The sequence below is a fragment of the Somniosus microcephalus genome, chromosome 17 (assembly GCF_052327205.1).
Source record: "Somniosus microcephalus isolate GS21.2 chromosome 17, FLI_Smic_1.0, whole genome shotgun sequence".
Taxonomy (NCBI): domain Eukaryota; kingdom Metazoa; phylum Chordata; class Chondrichthyes; order Squaliformes; family Somniosidae; genus Somniosus; species Somniosus microcephalus.
In genome coordinates this window covers 64813057-64830941 of record NC_141003.1, presented here as the reverse complement: position 1 = coordinate 64830941, position 17885 = coordinate 64813057, and the positions used below count along the sequence as shown (strand labels likewise).

The 17885-nt window shown below is 45.8% G+C and overlaps 1 protein-coding gene across 1 annotated transcript in view; it reads right to left on the bottom strand.

Annotated features, from left to right (window-relative positions):
* The window catches only part of shank3a (SH3 and multiple ankyrin repeat domains 3a), a 1542118-nt gene that overhangs the window by 980793 nt on the left and 543440 nt on the right, over window positions 1-17885 (bottom strand). The gene's annotated exons all lie outside the window — the stretch shown is intronic.

Genomic DNA, 17885 nt, shown 5'->3' with positions numbered 1-17885 from the left:
CGATCTTTTGTTGGAAGATGTCTTGGCTGACTTTCAACCCGAATGGCAGCCGCAGGAATTTATAATGCCCCAATGGTGTATTAAAAGTCGTCAGGTTAGTTGATTCTTCGTCCAGTTTTACGTTCCAGTAGCCGTTTCTGGCATCCAGTTTGGAGAAGACTTTGGCTCCTGCCAGTGCTGGTGTGATTTCTTCTAATGTTGGTGTGGGGTAGTGGTCCCGCTTTATTGCCTGGTTTAAGTCTTTGGGGTCCAGACAGATTCTGAGCTGCCCGTTCGGCTTTTCCCGTACCACAATCGAGTTTACCCAGTCTGTGGGTTCAGTGACCTTTGCGATTATTTCTTTCTCTTCCATTTCTTTTAGTTCGGTGTATAATTTTTCTTTTAGCTCAATAGGTATTTTTCTTGGAGCGTGGATGACGGGTTTTACCTCTGGATCTATTGTTATATGGTACTTGAACTCCCCGAAGCATCCTACAGTGTCATCAAAACACTCTGGATACATGTCCATCAAATATTTCGTGTCCATGATTTGTGGACGATTTTCCAGTGGGGTGTTGCTGTCGACTTTCAGTGATGTTTTTGTTAGTTCGTGGTTTACCGAGATTAACCCCAGCTTCTCGCAGCTGTTTAATCCCAGGATCGCCGGTCCCTCGGAGTCAGTCACATAGAACATGCAGTTGATGTTTCTGCTTTTGTGTGTTCCTTTTATATAGGTTGTTCCGAGTTGTCTGATCTCGCTCCCCCATACGCTGTCAGCGTGACGTTGTTTGCTTTTAAACATCCTCTTTTCGGGTATCTATCTTCGCCCAAGATTTCGGGGAAGATCCTCTGGTATAGTCTCAGTGGAAGGATGTTGCTCTGAGCTCCTGTGTCAAACTTTACTTTTAGATTGACGGTTGTGGGCTGTCCTTCGATCCTCTTTTTAATCTGGATGATAGTGTGCCATTCTTTCTTTGGGGTGCTTTCCGCTCTGGACGTTTAGTGTAAGAGAACCTTTATGGTTTCAATGTTCAGAGCTTTGTCGTACCCGCAGTCTTCGTCATCTTGCTCACCCATGGTATGGATTTTGTTTTTCTTTTGTTGGTTCTGCTGTCCACCTCTGCTTTTGGTGTGTAGCCCCTCTCTTTTAGATCTGCACATCTTTTGCCAGTGGTTTGCTTTACCACACGTGTTGCAGCTTGTTCCATACGCTGGGCATTTTCTTCTGTCTGTGTAGTAGTGTTGTCTTCCGCATTTTCTGCACGTATTCTTCCCGCTGTCACATACTTGTTTTTGTGTGCTGTGCTTTTCGCGCACTGCATCTACTCTGTGATCCGGTTCAGGAATTGTCCGCACGTCAGCCGTTTGAGTATTCAGCATTTTCATCTGTTGTTATGTGGCTTCGTGAGCCCTCGCTGTATCTATGGCTTCTGATATTCCGAGCTTTTCTTTTCCTATTAGTTCTTTTTGCACTTCTGTATGTGCTGATCCCCATATTAGTTGGTCTACCAGCCTTTCTTCTAGTTCCATAAACTTGCATTTGCTGGCTACGTTTTTTAATCTCGTCAGGAAATTGTCAGCCGTTTCACCAGGTTCCGGTCTTAAGCTTTGGAATTTATACCTGTGTATGCGGTGGTTTGATTAGGCTCGAGATAGTTACTGAACTTTTCATAAATCTCCGTAGGGTTCGTTTTATCCTCTTCGGATAAACTCCAGCTGTTATAGAGATCTAAGCCTTTTTCTCCTGCCCAAAGTAGAATGTAGCCTACTTTTTCCTCATCGGAGGAGCCTTTCAGGAAACTTTTAAATGTAAGCTCGCATATTCCACGGTATCGTCGGTTTCCCAGTTCATGATGGGGAGCATATTCGCAGTCAGTGCATTGGACGCCGCCATTTTAGCTGCCCGTACGATTCGCGGTTAAAACGCTGCAGAGTTTACTTTTAAATTTCTTTCTTCAATCTGACATTGTTTTTATTTGCATAAGTTTTACTCACTTATACCGCTGCCACCGTGTTATGTCTTCTAGCGCTCGTAGTACTTTGTAAAGACGCCTCTGGACTCGGTTGTTTGTAATTATAAACTACTGTTTTATTTGAGTTGTAATGGCTGCCTGCCGCATGGTGCGGGGTGATATTTCCAAGTGCACTGTGCGGCGCCTGCGCACTACTTTCCCAGCATCGCAGTGCTGCTACACTTGATTTGAGTGTTAGTACACTTGTACAATGTAGTCTCAACATAACTATGTAACACAGTGCTCAAGTCTCTGAAGTAGGGCTTGAACCTTCTGACTTAGAGATTTTTTTGCTGGAGTGGGACTTGAACCCACAACCTTGTAAATCAGAGGCGAACGTGCTACCCATTGAGCTGACTCTCTGGGATACAGCTCTCCACTGCAACCGTAGTTTAACCTTCGCTGGGCTGGTGCTCCAAGTTTATCCGTTGGGTTGGTGCGCTTTATTTTAACCCTCACTGGGTTAGCATCATTTAGCTTAACTGTTGTGGGGTTAGTGTTTTTTATGTTAACCCTTGCTGATTTGGTGATCTCTAATTTAAACTTTTCTGGCATGATGCCCTCTCATTTAACCCTTGCTGGGTTGGCATTCTTTAGTTTAACCTTCACCGGGTTCGCGTTCTGTGCTGTAACTGTCATAGGGTTGGTGCACCCTTGTTTATCCCGTGTTGGGTTGACAGTCTCTATTTTAACACTTGCTGGGTTGGAGCTTTCTAGCTTAATCCTTGCAGGGTTAGCACTTATCTCAACTCTCACTGGGTTAGTACTCTCTAGTGTAACCCTTGCTGGGTTAGCGTTCTCTAGTTTAAGACTCGCTGGGTTAGCCCTCTCTAGTTTAACCCTCGCTGGGCTGGTGTTCTCTAGATTAACCCTTGCTGGGCTTGTGTTCTCTAATTTAACCTGTTACGTCCGTGTAATAATAAGAAAAGGACTGCAGAGAACGGTACAACAGGTGTTTACTCAACGTGGTTCAAACTACAACTGAAACAGCAGATTACTACTCAGCGTTATATACAGGTGTGGTCACTGCCGGTACTACAGTATACATGAGCTGTACAAAGTAGTTCCCCCCTTAAAGGTACATACATTACAATTCCTCCCCTTTTAGATTAACAGTACCATAACACTCATTTAACAATTAAATATCAAACTAATTAAAATTAACACTTTTAACATGCAACATTAGCTGAAAATAGTCTATTTATAAATTCAGTCTTTGGGGAGGCTTCCTGATCCTTTCTGGATAGCGCCTTTCCCGAGTGTCTTGCTCTTGGTGCGGAGGCGATTCTGGCCCCCTGTCGTCGGTTCGTTCATCAGCTTCCGATGCTACTGTTTCTGGGGTAGATGCTACCTGTACATCGGGTTCATCACCAGGTACGTATGGGCGAGGCATGGGGTTGACTTGTTCCTGTGACTCTAGGATCTGGTCAGCATGGCGTCTCACGATGCTCTCCCCAACGTCCACTGTGTACATTAGTGGGCCCTGCCGTGTGCATATCGTTCCTGGCTGCCATTTTCTGTTCGGTAGTCGCGGGCCAAGACTGGTTGCCCTACATTAAAGCTCCTTGTTGGCTTCTCATGGATGTGCTGGAATTGCTTACTCTCAACATCTCTTCGTAAGTTTGGTCTGAGCAAATCCAGGCGAGATCTTAACCTTCGGTTAAAGAACATCATGGCTGGGGCCTGGTTGGTGACTGCATGTGTCGCATTCCGGTAGGCGAACAGGAAATTGTCCACCTTGTGCTGCAGCGGAATGTTGTCATTGTACATAGCCTTTATTGCCTTCTTAAAGGTTTGTACGAACCTCTCAGCCAATCCATTTGTGGCTGGATGATACGGGGCGGATGTGTAATGCCTTACCCCATTCTTTTTCAAGAACCTCCGGAACTCTTCGGACACAAAGTGTGGTCCGTTGTCGGAGCAAATCTGTTCTGGCAAGCCATTCCTGGCAAAAATGGTCCGTAGGACTGCAATAGTTTTCTCCGTGGTGGTGGAGGACATTTTGATGACCTCAGGCCATTTCGAGTGCGCATCCACGGCTATTAAAAACATTGAGTCCATGAATGGACCAGCAAAATCAATATGCACCCGTTGCCATGGAGATGAGGGCCACTCCCATGGGTGTAGAGGGGCCTGTGGTGGTGCATTTTGGACTTTCTGGCATCCTGAGCAGCTCTTGGTCAGGTCCTCGATTTGTTTATCGATTCCCGGCCACCACACATAAGCCCTGGCTAGGCTTTTCAGTTTTACCCCTCCCAGATGACCCTCATGAAGCTCATTGAGCACTCTCTCCCTTAACTTGGGTGAAATTACCACTCAGGATCCACACATCAAGGTCCCCCGGCACACTGACAGCTGTTCTCTCCTTGTCGAGAATGCTGGCAACAGTGAGTCGCCATATGCTGGCCATCCCTTCACCATCAAATCATATACCCGAGACAGTGTCGGGTCCTTTCGGGTTTCCTTTTCGATACAAGCGTTAGTTACCGGTAGGTATTCAACTATAGTTGAATGGAATATTTCGACAGGATCCACTGCTGGTGCTTCCTCCGCAGTAGGCAGTGGCAGGCGTGATAGCCCATCAGCATTTCCATGCTGTTTCGTGCCCTTATATTCAATCTCATAGTGGTGCGCCCCTAGAAAAAGTGACCATCTTTGTAGTCGTTGTGCAGTCATCACCGGAACGCCCTTCTTCGGATTAAAAATGGAGACAAGAGGCTGGTGATCAGTCAGCAAGGTAAATTTCTGCCCGTGCAGATAGTGATTGAACTTTTTCACTCCCCACACTAGGCTGAGTGCCTCCCTGTCAATCTGGACGTAGTTATGCTCGGCTGAGGTTCGTGATCGTGACGCAAAGGCTATTGGCCTCTCTGAGCCGTCCGAGAATTTGTGCGACAGCACCGCTCCAATGCCGTAGGGTGACACATCACAAGCCAACCGAATTGGTAACGCTGGGTTGTAATGGGCCAATACCTCTTTCGATGTGATTAGTGTTTTGCTCTTCTGGAAAGCTCGTCTACATTCGTCATTCCACTTCAATGGCACCCCAGTTTGCAGTAGGGTGTTCAGCGGGTGTAGTATTGTAGACAAATTTGGCAAGAACTTATGGTAGTAGTTTACCAGCCCAAGGAACGACCTCAGTTGTGACACATTTTCCGGTGCTGGAGCCTTGACTACTGCCTCAATCTTCTCTGGGGACTTATGTAACCCCTCTTTATCGATAAAGTGGCCACAATACGAGATCTGTTTTCTAAAAACTCGCATTTGGGGCGGTTAGCTCGGAGGCCATATTCCTGCAATCTAGTGAGCACCTGCTCCAGGTTAGCAAGGTGATCACTGTCATTTTCGCCCGTGACCAGGATGTCGTCCAAATAACACTGGGTCCCTGGGATCCCTTGCAGGACTTGTTCCATTGCCCTCTGCCAAATAGCCGGAGCTGATGCTACCCCGAATACCAGCCGGTTGTATTGGTAGAGACCTTTATGGGTGTTGATCGTGAGGTATTTTTTTGATGCTTCTTCTACCTCCATTTGCAGATACGCCTGGGCCAGATCAATCTTAGTGAAGCGTTTCCCTCCAGATAGCGAGGCGAAAATATCTTCAATCCGCGGAAGTGGATATTGTACGGTGTGAAGGACCGGGTTCACTGTTACCTTAAAGTCCCCACAGATGCGAACCTTCCTTGGTTCCCCAGGCGTGCTGCTCAACGACTTTTTCATCACAGGAACGATGGGTGTAGCCCACTCGCTCCAGTCTACCTTGGACAGTACACCTGAACGTTGCAGACTCTCCAGCTCTACTTCGATGGCTGGGCGAATCGCATAAGGTATCGGTCTGGCCTTAAAAAATTTTGGGCTTGCGTTTTCTTCAATTTTAATCGTCGCTGTCATGCCTTTTAGTGTTCCGAGTCCTTGCTGGAACACTTCTTTCGCGTCAGTTAGGATCTTTGACAGTCGCCCAGGTGTGACGTCGTCATCCTTTTTGTCAACCACAGTCAGTGCCTGTATGGAATGCCAATCCAGTTGTATTTTCCGGATCCATTCACGTCCCAGTAATGGTGGTCCTCCATCTTGCAATACATACAGGTCTAGTTTTGGTGTTTCCTTACCGTTATATATAACGGCCACCCTTATTTTTCCTTTGGGGTAGACTTTTTGCCCCGTGTACGTCTTCAAAATAATTTTTGTGTCTCTCAAGGGTATGTGTGAGAATAGCCGCTCGTAGTCCCGTCGGTTTATGACTGTTAGAGCTGATCCTGTGTCCAATTCCATCTTTACCTGGACTCCTGCTATCTTGAGAGTGACCCAAATGGTAAGGTAATCCTCCGTTGTGATCACATTATGTAGTTTCAGACAACTCAGTTCCCTGCTTTCGGAGTCGTTATCACTCTTATGTTCGTCTGAACTATTCTCCGTTATCTTATGTACCTTCTTGTACTTCCCTTTGGTCGGTTTCTTATTGCTGGTTTTCTTTCCCGACCTGCAGACTCGTGCTATGTGTCCTACTTTTCCACACTGTCTGCACACTTTGTCCTTGAACCAGCAATCATTATGGCCGTGTGTTGTTCTGCCGCAGCGATAGCACTTCACTGTTCCGTATGACATTTCATTTGTGCCATATTCTTGCGGTCTCCGTTGTATCTCTGCAGCGCCCCGTGCTGCTGCTTCGTGTGATACTGCAATGCTGAAAGCCTTGTCCAGCGTAAGATCCTTTTCTGATGGAAGCCGTTTCTGGGTCCCTTCATTTTGAAGCCCACACACAAACTTGTCCCTTAAAGTATCTGCTAGTCCCGTTCCAAACTGGCAGTGTTTCGATAGCTTGCGCAGTCCCGTTAAATACTCAGCATTACTTTCATCTTTATGCTGGTTCCTTTTGTGAAACTTAAATCTTTCTGCTATCAGCAGCGGTGTGGGGTTTAAGTGGTCCTGTAGGATTGACACTATGTTTTCAAAATCCTTTTCTGTTGGCTTCTCTGGGGTTACTAGGTTTCGTAGTAAGCCATACGTTTTTGCACCCATTGAATTCAACAATACCAGCGCTTTCTTGTCATCTGGCACTTCATTCGCCTTGCAGTATACTTCTATGCGTTCGACATATGTCGTCCAATCTTCGACTTCATTGTCGAACACTGTGATACTGCCACTCTTCGGCATTTTTGGGTGTGGTTAGACTGGCTTAAAATGGCGTCTCCCGCGCTTTCCTTTCTTCCCCGCTGCGACTTAAAATGGCGTCTCCCGCGCTGCTGCCAACGCCGCTCTCGGTGGTCCTCGTGGCAATGGCAGCGCCTCGCGTTTTCCTGCGCGCCTCTCTCCCCCGTTGACGCTGCTCGGCCCTTGAACACCGGCTGCGCTCTGCTCTCTCTCGCCTCTCTCCCCCATTGACGCTGCTCGGCCCTTGAACACCGGCTGCGCTCTGTTCTCTCTCGTCTCTCTCCCCCGTTGACGCCGCTCGGTCCTGAACACCGGCTGCGCCCTGTGTGCTCTGCCCTCTCTCTCTCCCCCGTCGACGCTGCTCGGCCTTTTTCTGTGCCGCTCGGTCGGGCTGTAGCCCGTCGCTGTCAGGGAAGGGTCTGCGCAGTACCTGTTGCCAGCCCGTTTAGCTGGACCACCGTGACTGGAAAGCCAAGCCTGGCTCTCGACAGCCTCCCCTGCGATGCTCAAATCTCCGCTGGATGACTGGGCGGTTGCCCATGGTCGACGCCCGTACTTCTGGACTCGACCTTCTTCCACTGTTCTCCAGGAGCGAATCCCTGGGAGGTGATGCAGAGTTGCAGGTAGGTTCGAACTTGCTCGTCGCCACTGTTACGTCCGTGTAATAATAAGAAAAGGACTACAGAGAACGGTACAACAGGTGTTTACTCAACGTGGTTCAAACTGCAACTGAAACAGCAGATTACTACTCAGCGTTATATACAGGTGTGGTCACTGCCGGTACTACAGTATACATGAGCTGTAGAAAGTAGTTCCCCCCTTAAAGGTACATACATTACATAACCCTCGCTGGGCTGGTGCTCTCTAGTTTAGCCCTCGCTGGGCTGGTGTTCTCTAGTTTAACATTCGCTGGGCTGGTGCTCTCTAGTTTAAACCTCGCTGGGCTTGTGTTCTCTAATTTAACCCTCGCTGGGCTGGTGCTCTCTAGTTTAACCCTCGCTGGGCTGGTGTTCTCTAGTTTAACCTTCGCTGGGCTGGTGCTCTCTAGTTTCAACCTGGTTGGCTAGTCTTTCTCCTGGTGTGGAGATGCCGGAGTTGGACTGGGGTGGACAAATGTAAGAAATCACACAACACCAGGTTATAGTCCAACAGCTTTATTTGAAATCACAAGCTTTCGGAGCGCTGCTCCTTCTTCAGATGAAGTGGAGAAATGCATAAAGACACAGCTTATATAGTCAGAGAATCATGTCAGATGTTTACAGGTAACCTTTCCAACTGCCATTTATCGCACCGCGGCAGAGAGATAATCACAGCAGTCAAAGGTGTGAATGGTGTCCAAACAGGTCAGTCAGGGAAACATTACATCAAAGAACAATGAGGTGGGGTCACAAGGGGTCAAATATTGCAGATGCTGGGGTCTGTATGAAAAACAAAAAAACAGACAAAAAACATTTTTTTTGGCTGGAAATCACAGCAGGTCCAGCCGCATCTGTGTAGAGAGAACAAGCCAATGTCGACTCGAGTCTGGATGACCCTGCATCAGGTGGGGTTACATGTAGCGTGACATGAACCCAAGATCTCGGTTAAGGCCGTCCTCATGGTGCGGAACTTGGCTATCAGTTTCTGCTCGACGATTTTGCGTTGTCGTGTGTCTCGAAGGCCACCTTGGACACCGCGCAACAATCACCAGGCAGGAGTGTTCCCTCCCAGTCGGGGAACACTTCAGCAGTCAAGGACATTCAGCCTCCGATCTTCGGGTAAGCATTCTCCAAGGTGGCCTTCGAGACACACGACAACGCAAAATCGTCGAGCAGAAACTGATAGCCAAGTTCCGCACCCATGAGGACGGCCTTAACCGAGATCTTGGGTTCATGTCACGCTACATGTAACCCCACCTGATGCAGGGTCATCCAGACTCGAGTCGACATTGGCTTGTTCTCTCTACACAGATGCGGCTGGACCTGCTGTGATTTCCAGCCAAAAAAAATGTTTTTTGTCTGTTTTTTTGTTTTTCATACAGACCCCAGCATCTGCAATATTTGACCCCTTGTGACCCCACCTCATTGTTCTTTGATGTAATGTTTCCCTGACTGACCTGTTTGGACACCATTCACACCTTTGACTGCTGTGATTATCTCTCTGCCGAGGTGCGATAAATGGCAGTTGGAAAGGTTACCTGTAAACATCTGACATGATTCTCTGACTATATAAGCTGTGTCTTTATGCATTTCTCCACTTCACCTGAAGAAGGAGCAGCGCTCCGAAAGCTTGTGATTTCAAATAAAGCTGTTGGACTATAACCTGGTGTTGTGTGATTTCTTACATTAGTCTTTCTCCTGGTTAACCCTCGCTAGGGTACGGCTCTCTAGTTTAACCCACATTGGGTTAGTGTTCTCTATTTTAATGCTCACTGGGTTGGTGTTCACTAGTTTAACCCTCGCTAGGTTACTATTGTCTAGTTTAACCCTCGCTGGGTCGGTGCTCTCTAGGTTAACCCTCACTGGGCCAGTGTTCTCTAGTTTAACTCTTGCTGGGTCGGTGGTCTCTAGTTTAACGCTTGCTGGATTAATGTTCTCTATTTTAACCCTTGCTGGGCTAGTGTTCTCCAGCTTAACCCTCTCTGGATTGGCATTCTCTAGTATCATCAACGCTAGTTTAGTGTTCTCTAGTTTACCCTCGATAGGTTCGTGCTCTCTAGTTTAACCCTCGATGGGTTAGTGCTCTCCAGTTTAACCCTTGATAGGTTAGTGCTCTCCAGTTTAATCTTTGATAGGTTAGTGCTCTCTAGTTTACCCCTCGATAGGTTAGTGCTCTCAAATATAACCCTTGCTGGGTTGGTGATCTCTTGTTTAATCCTTGCTCGGTTGCCGTTCTCTAGTTCAACCCTCGTATGCTTGGTGATCTATAGTTTAACATTCGCCGGGTTGGTGTTCTCCAGTATCACCCTCACTGCGTAAGTGCTCTCTAGATTAATGCCCATTGGGTTGATGTTCTCTACTTTAACACTCGCTGGATTGGCATTCTCTACTTTAACAAGGGTTGGCGGTCCCTTGATTAACCTTTGCTGGGTTCCATGTGCCAACAATTTGCTCCATAAAGAATTTCTCTTACCCTCTCCCTTCGTTCTTCTGGTGATGATGTCCTCTAGTTACCGACTCACTCATTTTTTTCTTATCTCTAGACTTTCATTTGGATTCATCAATTCAGATCCCTCCCACAGATGAGCCCTTACTCCCTATGTTCTAGAGAGTGCTTTTCCTCACTCAGATATCGAGCTAAATTTGTAGTATGCCCAGCGGTTGAACAGAGAACCCACTACTTTATTTTGGATGATTGGGTTGATCACTTACCATCCTTGTCTTTATGAGGTGGCAGAGTAAACTACACCAGGCTGTGACTTAGCCTTTAACTGGCAAACAGATATATTAAACAGTAAAAGAGCAAATGAATATTAGCAACAGCACAAATAGATTTTACAGTAGTTGTTAAGCTTAACTATATTCTTGAGTAAGTCAGAAAAAAGTCACGACTGCTGCACTAAACTATTACATATTCTTATATGCTGGTTCTTTGTCTTTCCTCATTCGCGGAAGTTACTTGACCTGATTACCTTTCTCCAAAGCCTTCAGACAGACTTTCAACTAGACAGGTTGAGAAATACTTTCCAAAAAATGACCAGGATCACACAAATTTAAGGAACTATTAAACTATAAAACAGCTACCTATCCAAAACATATAGTTGAACCAATGTAACAAGATGTTTACATCTGAATTGAGTTGCTTGACCTCTGCCTCAGGCACGTGGCTAAGACAAAATGAGGAATTGCAACCTGTGTCTACTCGGGTGTATTTTCTGTGAGTAAAGCTGTTTTTTAAACTGCTTACGTACCATGTAAGTAAGAAAGAAGCCAACACCATATTATATCTTAGATAAAAATGCTTCACTCGGTGTCTTGTTTTGCACACTTTGTACAAAAATAATAAATTGCAGGACAACGGAGTATTACAATTTAAACTCTTTTAATGAAGCATCAGGTCTGTAAGCTTTCTCAATCATCCAGCACCGTGTGGACAAGATGGAGTCAGGGCCCCTGGGTCTTCTAAACAATAGCAGTCCTTACAGATGCCAGCAGGCCAATGACAACTCAGCATGTGATCACATGTGAATATAATACGTATTCCTTACAGATGCCTGCTGGCCAATGATAAATCAATATGCAAATGTTACATCCCCTTTCTTTTAAAAGAAAAATGTTATGCATTACTTTCGAACCTTTCTTCTGCATAATGTTCTCAGTAGCATCAACATATAAGTAAACTCAACATTTAACTAGCACTGAAAACATCTCAACGTTTCAATAACGATGTACAGTTTTTTTTAGGGCAGCGATCCGCCTACACCCTTTGACAGTTCACAAATCAAGGATAACTCTAGGCTTGACCTCTCGTCCTGACCTTGTGTGGTATGGAACTGAGCATGCTCCTGAATCGGTCAACAAATCAGGTTCAGGTTGAGGTTCAGGTAAGTATGATGTGTTTTGTGTATTGCTTTGTTCATCACACTCTGTTGCACTGATCCTCTCGTCGGAATGACGGTGTTGTTCCTTGGTGTTCAGGAGGTGCCTGCGATTGCGGCGGTACACCTGTCCTTCTGGGGTGCGGACGTGATACGATCGCTCAGTGTCAGCTGGCTGGATGACGACTGCAGGCTTCCAGTAGCCATGCTCCTGGATTCTGACAGATTCTTCATTGTGCAGCGGCGGCAGTAGTCTAGCTGACCTGTCATAGTATCTCTTTTGGTGTTGCTGCCTCTGTACATGTTTTGCATGCACTTGCTTGGAGCTGATGACCTGCCAGGGCCTGTCTGGGATACGGTGAGGTATCATGGGCTCTTTGACATTTGATGGGCGGCGTTCTAGACAAATGGAACATTTTCTGACAATGTCCTCAATGTGTTTACACATTCCGGGCCAAAACATAGTCACGTGCTCTTTGTTTGCATTTTTCCATGCCCATATGTCCAGCATGAATTTTTGTCAACATCTCTTCTCTGAGACTGGTAGGAATGATGATTTTCTCCCCTTTGAAGACGATTCTGTTGATTTGTGACAGTTCGTCTCTGTGGTTCCAGAATTCAGATATGCTCTGAGGGCATTTCCTCCTTTCCTCAGGCCATCCTTCATGTATGACTTTGCTCAACAGTGTGAGTTGTGCATCTTTCTCTGTTGCTGCTTGGATCTCCTTCAGGTTTGAGTTACTCACAGGTAAGCTGTTGTACACCATGTGCACCTGCACATCCATGCCTTCACTGAGGCTGCTGTCCTGGTAGCTAAGAGACTTCCTGGAGAGCGTGTCTGCGGCAGGAATGTCTTTGCCTGGATGGTGAATGATTGTGAAGTCATACTTCTGTAGCTGAAGGATCATTCTCTGTAGCCTTGGTGGGGCTGCGGCTAGTGGTTTCCTCATGATTGACTCGAGGGGCTTGTGGTCGGATTCCACAGTGACTTGTCGGCCATAGACGTATTGGTGGAAACGCTTACATCCAAACAGAATTGCATATAGCTCTTTCTCGATTTGAGCATAGTTGATTTCACTGTCTGAGAGAGATCTGGAAGCATAGCTGATGGGCTTTCCTTCTTGCAGTAATACTGCGCCTAGTCCATACTTTGACACGTCCACTTGTAGTCTGAGCTCTTTGTTTGGGTTGAAGTAGGCAAGAACTGGTCCTGGTTCTCTGGTGATTAGGTCTTTCATTTTCTGAAATGCTGTGTCATGTTGTTTGTCCCACAGGAACTCATTGGATTGTTTGAGCAACTGACGCATGGGTGCGTTGATTTCGGAGAGGCTCGGGGCAAACTTGGCTAAGTAGTTAACCATGCCTAGTACGGTCTCTAGCTCTGCGCGGTTCTTCGGCGGCTCCATCTTCTTGATGGCGGAGATTTTCTCTGGATCCAGCTTAATGCCATCAGTTGAGAGGCGATGCCCGAAATAACTGATCTCGGTGGATCCGATTATGCTTTTCTCGGGGTTGAGCCGGATACCTTTCTCCCATGATCTTTGTAGCATCGCATGGTGGTTCCTGTCATGTTCCTCTCTATTCCTGCCATAGATGAGGATGTCGTCTACGATTGTGACTACTCCGTCGAGGCCTTCATAGGTTTCGTCGATCTTCCGCTGGAATTCATCCTGAGCTGAGATAAGACCAAATGGTAATCGCAGAAATTGGTAGCGTCCAAATGGTGTGTTGAACGTTGTTAGCTTAGATGACTCTTCCGTGAGCTTGATAGTCCAGTATCCTGATCGTGCGTCCATTACACTGAAGTAACGTGCTCCCACTAGCTTGGGTGTGATGTCATCTAGCGTTGGTAGAGGGTAGTGAGGGCGTTTGATAGCCTTGTTCAAATCTCTGGGGCCAAGACAGACTCTGAGCTTGCCTGTACGTGGTTTCTCAACCACTACTAACGCGTTGACCCACTCTGTCGGTTCTGTTTCCCGGACGATGATTTCTGTATTCTCCATGCTCTGCAGCTCCTCCTTCAGGCGACTACGTAGAGCAAGGGGTATCCTTCTCGGTGGGCAAACCACAGGGGTTGCTGCTGTGTCAAGGTGAATAGTGCATTCAACTGAGAATAGTCCAATTCCTTTGAAAACATCAGCAAACTCCTCCTTAACTGTCTGCTTCTCAACTGGTGCTGTCAATGATAGCACTAGCTTGACGAGGTCCATGTCTAAACATGCCTTTAGACCTAGCACTGGAGGTGCTCGAGTGTCAATAATGTAAAAGTCCAGCATCATGTCGCTTTCTTTGTACTTGCATTTCATCACGCATGTGCCTTTTACAATGAGCTGCTCACCTCCATAGCCGGTCAGTCTGCGTGAGGTGGGCTGTAGCTCACACTCATCCTTCAAGCTGTGATACTCACTCAGAGGAATTACATTAACCTGAGATCCAGTGTCTAGTTTAAACTTAAGCTCTTTGCCCTGTTTTCCTATCTCAATATTGGCAAAAGCTTGCTCAGTCTCTGAAATCTGTTTTTTCTGTGACACAGAATCAATAAACAGTTCCTCTGCATTTGGCTCTCTATCTGGCATTTGGCTGTCACTCACTGTGTGTACTGCTTTTCCGAAAACAGTCCTGCAGACTTTAGCAAAGTGGTTCCATTTACCACATTTAGTACATTGCATTCCTTTGGCAGGGCAGTACTCCTTTTCTCCATGCCAGTTGTTTCCACAATATCCACAGTTTTTGAAGCGTTTTATGTCTGTGTCGCCCATTTTCAGAACTCTCGCTGTTCTTTCTGTTCTGAAACACGCTCTCTGGGCAGTGTTCTTTGGTGTGTACCTATTAATTGCGTGCACTGTCTGTTCACTCGAGCTGTTCATGGCGCCGGTTATGGTTTTCAACTGTGCTTGGGCTATCTCGTGCGATCTAGCTATGTCCATAGCTTTGTCCAGCGTTAGCCCGGACCCAACATTCAAAAGTTTCTCTCTCACTTTAGCTGAATGTATTCCAAACACGATGCAGTCTCTGACCATCTCATCTTTATCTGCATATACACAGTCTTTTATCAGCAGTTTTAACTCAGTCACGAACTGTTCAAACGACTCACTAGCTCCTTGTACTTTCTCCTGAAACTTGTACCTAGCGAATATCGTATTTGTCTTGGGCATCACATATGCTTCAAAACGGTCAAAATAACTTTTCAGTACCTTTGCTTCATCCGCGGTGAGAGACCATGTGTTAAAAATGTCTCTCCCTTTTTCTTTGATCCACAGGAGTAGGTAGCTGCATCTTTCTTCCTCCCCTTTGCTTTTCAGTGGATCCGAAAACATCAACTCCACATGTTGCTTGAACTTGCTCCATTCTCTAGGTAAGTTCAAAGATTCCCAATTCATTCGGGGTAAGGGAGCTCCAACGATGTCCATTTCAAATCCCTGTTCTGACACCATGTCTTGTTTTGCACACTTTGTACAAAAATAATAAATTGCAGGACAACAGAGTTATAGTAATCTCGGATGTAATGCTTAAGTTATCCACCAGAGGGAGACAAATGCTAAGGGATTATATTTACTAGTATTAAGGTAACATTGCATTCTGGGAATGACTCATCGGATCCTCCATTTTTACATTGTGCAGTAAGGAATAGAAGTGCATGCCTGTAGCTGTAAGAGCTATGTTCTCTCCTAAACTGTGTAATTAAAAAGTTAAGTTTTGGGTTCCTGAAGTCTCACTTATATCAGTTATTGGATCTTACTACTCAGATATCACATTTGGCAACGAGGATTAACAGATCTCAACTTGAAGAAGGGAAAATACAAGATCACTGCATCTGAATCATGGCTACTTGAGTAGGAGAGATTTCTGCTTTTGATGTTCAAAAACAAACATGGATCGAATACTGTGAGTTGCTGGAGCATTTCTTTGTGGCAAATGATATTGTTGATGTGGGAAAAAGGAGAGCTATTTTGCTCACTTCCGTGGGAAGTCAGACGTATAGTTTACTGAGAAACTTATGCAGTCCTGAGAAGCCTGGAGACATTACATTTGCTAACTTAGTGGCCTTGCTAAAGGATCATTTCAATCCCAGACCGAGTGAGATTGTACAGTGTTTCAAATTTAATTCACGGAACAGGAAACCGGGAGAGTCTGTATTGGATTATGTTGCGGTGTTGAGAAAACTGGCACATGATTGCAATTACGGGAACAGTTTGAAAGACATGCTGAGAGATAGGCTGGTTTGCGGAATAATGGATGCTCGAATGCAGAGGAGATTATTGTCTGAGACTGGGCTTACGTATGAAAAAGCGTTGGAACTTGCTCAATTAATAGAGACAGCTAACCGTGATGTACAAGAAATACAAGGTTCAGACTGGTCTACTACAAAGCAAGTTGGAAGTCAGTTTATTGTGCACAAGTTAAATATGAGTCAGAAGCCACAACGTGAGCATATAAAAGCATGTTATAGATGCAATGGAGATCACCTGGCAAGGGAATGCAGGTTTCTGGAGGAAAAGTGCCACAAGTGTGGGAAAAAAGGACATATAAAACGTGCATGCAGAGCAAAAGCTACCCTGGAGGTATACAAACCTAAAGGGGGAGAAAAGCAAAACCTGGTAAGAGAAGGGAAAAAACAGGGAGCACATCACATCAGTGGAGAAGCTGAGAAAGAAGACGATGTGTTCATAATGCATAGTATGGTAGAGGATATTCCTAAAGTGGATCCTATCACTTTGCAACTGATAGTAAATGACACTAAGGTCAACTTTGAGGTGGATACTGGATATGGCGTAACCATAATGAACAGGGAGGAATACTCAAAATTGTGGAACCGTGCAGAAGTTCCAGAGTTAAAGTCTTGCTCTATGAAGCTTAAAACCTATACCGGTGAACGAGTGACAACATTGGGTACAGCCTGTAGTTGTAGTATCGGGTTCTGGACCAAACTTGTTAGGTCGGGGCTGGATACGAGAACTTAAATTAGATTGGGGAGCAGTAAATCAACTAGAGGGAGGCAAACAATTGTCTTTGCAAGATGTGTTGATTGAACATGAGAACGTGTTCAAGGAAGAACTTGGAACATTTAAGGGCCCCCCAGCTAAGATTTATGTCGACAAGGAGGCACTGCCAAGATTTTTTAAACAACGACCTGTGCCGTATGCCATGAAACCAAAGGTAGAGGCTGAGCTTGACCGTCTTTTGAGAGAGAACATTCTGGAACCCGTGAAATTTTCAGAATGGGCAGCTCCCATTGTACCTGTTTTAAAACCGGACAATTCGGTAAGAATCTGTGGGGATTATAAATTGACTGTAAATAGGGTGTCTAAACTTGAACAGTATCCTATTCCTAAAACTGAGGATCTTTTTGCAAACCTGGCTGGAGGGAGGAAATTCACGAAGCTGGATATGAGTCATGCATACTTGCAGATTACACTAGACGAGGAATCCAAGAAGTATGTAACCATAAATACACACAAGGGTTTGTTTACCTATAACCGCTTGCCATTTGGTGTCTCATCTAGTCCAGCTATCTTCCAGAGAACTATCGAGGGATTCCACATGTTTCGATCTATCTGGATGATATTCTGGTGACGGGAAGAACCGACCAGGAGCATCTGAGCACTCTGAGAGAGGTACTTCAAAGATTGGATAAGGCTGGGTTACGGCTCAAGAGGAGTAAGTGTACTTTCCTGGGGAATGAGGCCGTGTTCCTGGGACACAGAGTGGATGCCACAGGGCTCCATCCAATCAAGGAGAAGGTACAAGCACTGCAGGAGGCCCCAGATCCTACAAATGTGACTGAGTTAAAAGCTTACCTGAGACTGCTAAACTATTCTAACAGGTTTTTACCAAACTTGTCAACAGTGTTAGCACCTCTTCACAAACTACTGCGCAAGGAGACACAGTGGCAGTGGGAGGAGGAACAGAGGGTTTCATTTGAACAGTCCACGAAACTGATGCTATCCTCGGATGTGCTGGTGCACTACAATGCAGAGAAAGACATCACTCTCTCTTGTGACGCTTCACCTTACGGGGTGGGGGCAGTTCTTTCACACTGTATGGAAGATGGAACTGAAAGACCGATCGAGTTTATGTCTCGAACTCTGACCCCAGCGGAAAAAAACTATTCCCAGTTGGATAAAGAGGGATTAGCAGTCATGTTTGGGTTACAGAGGTTTCATAAGTACATATATGGCAGGAAATTCACCATATGCACAGATCATAAACCTCTTCTATCTCTTTTTA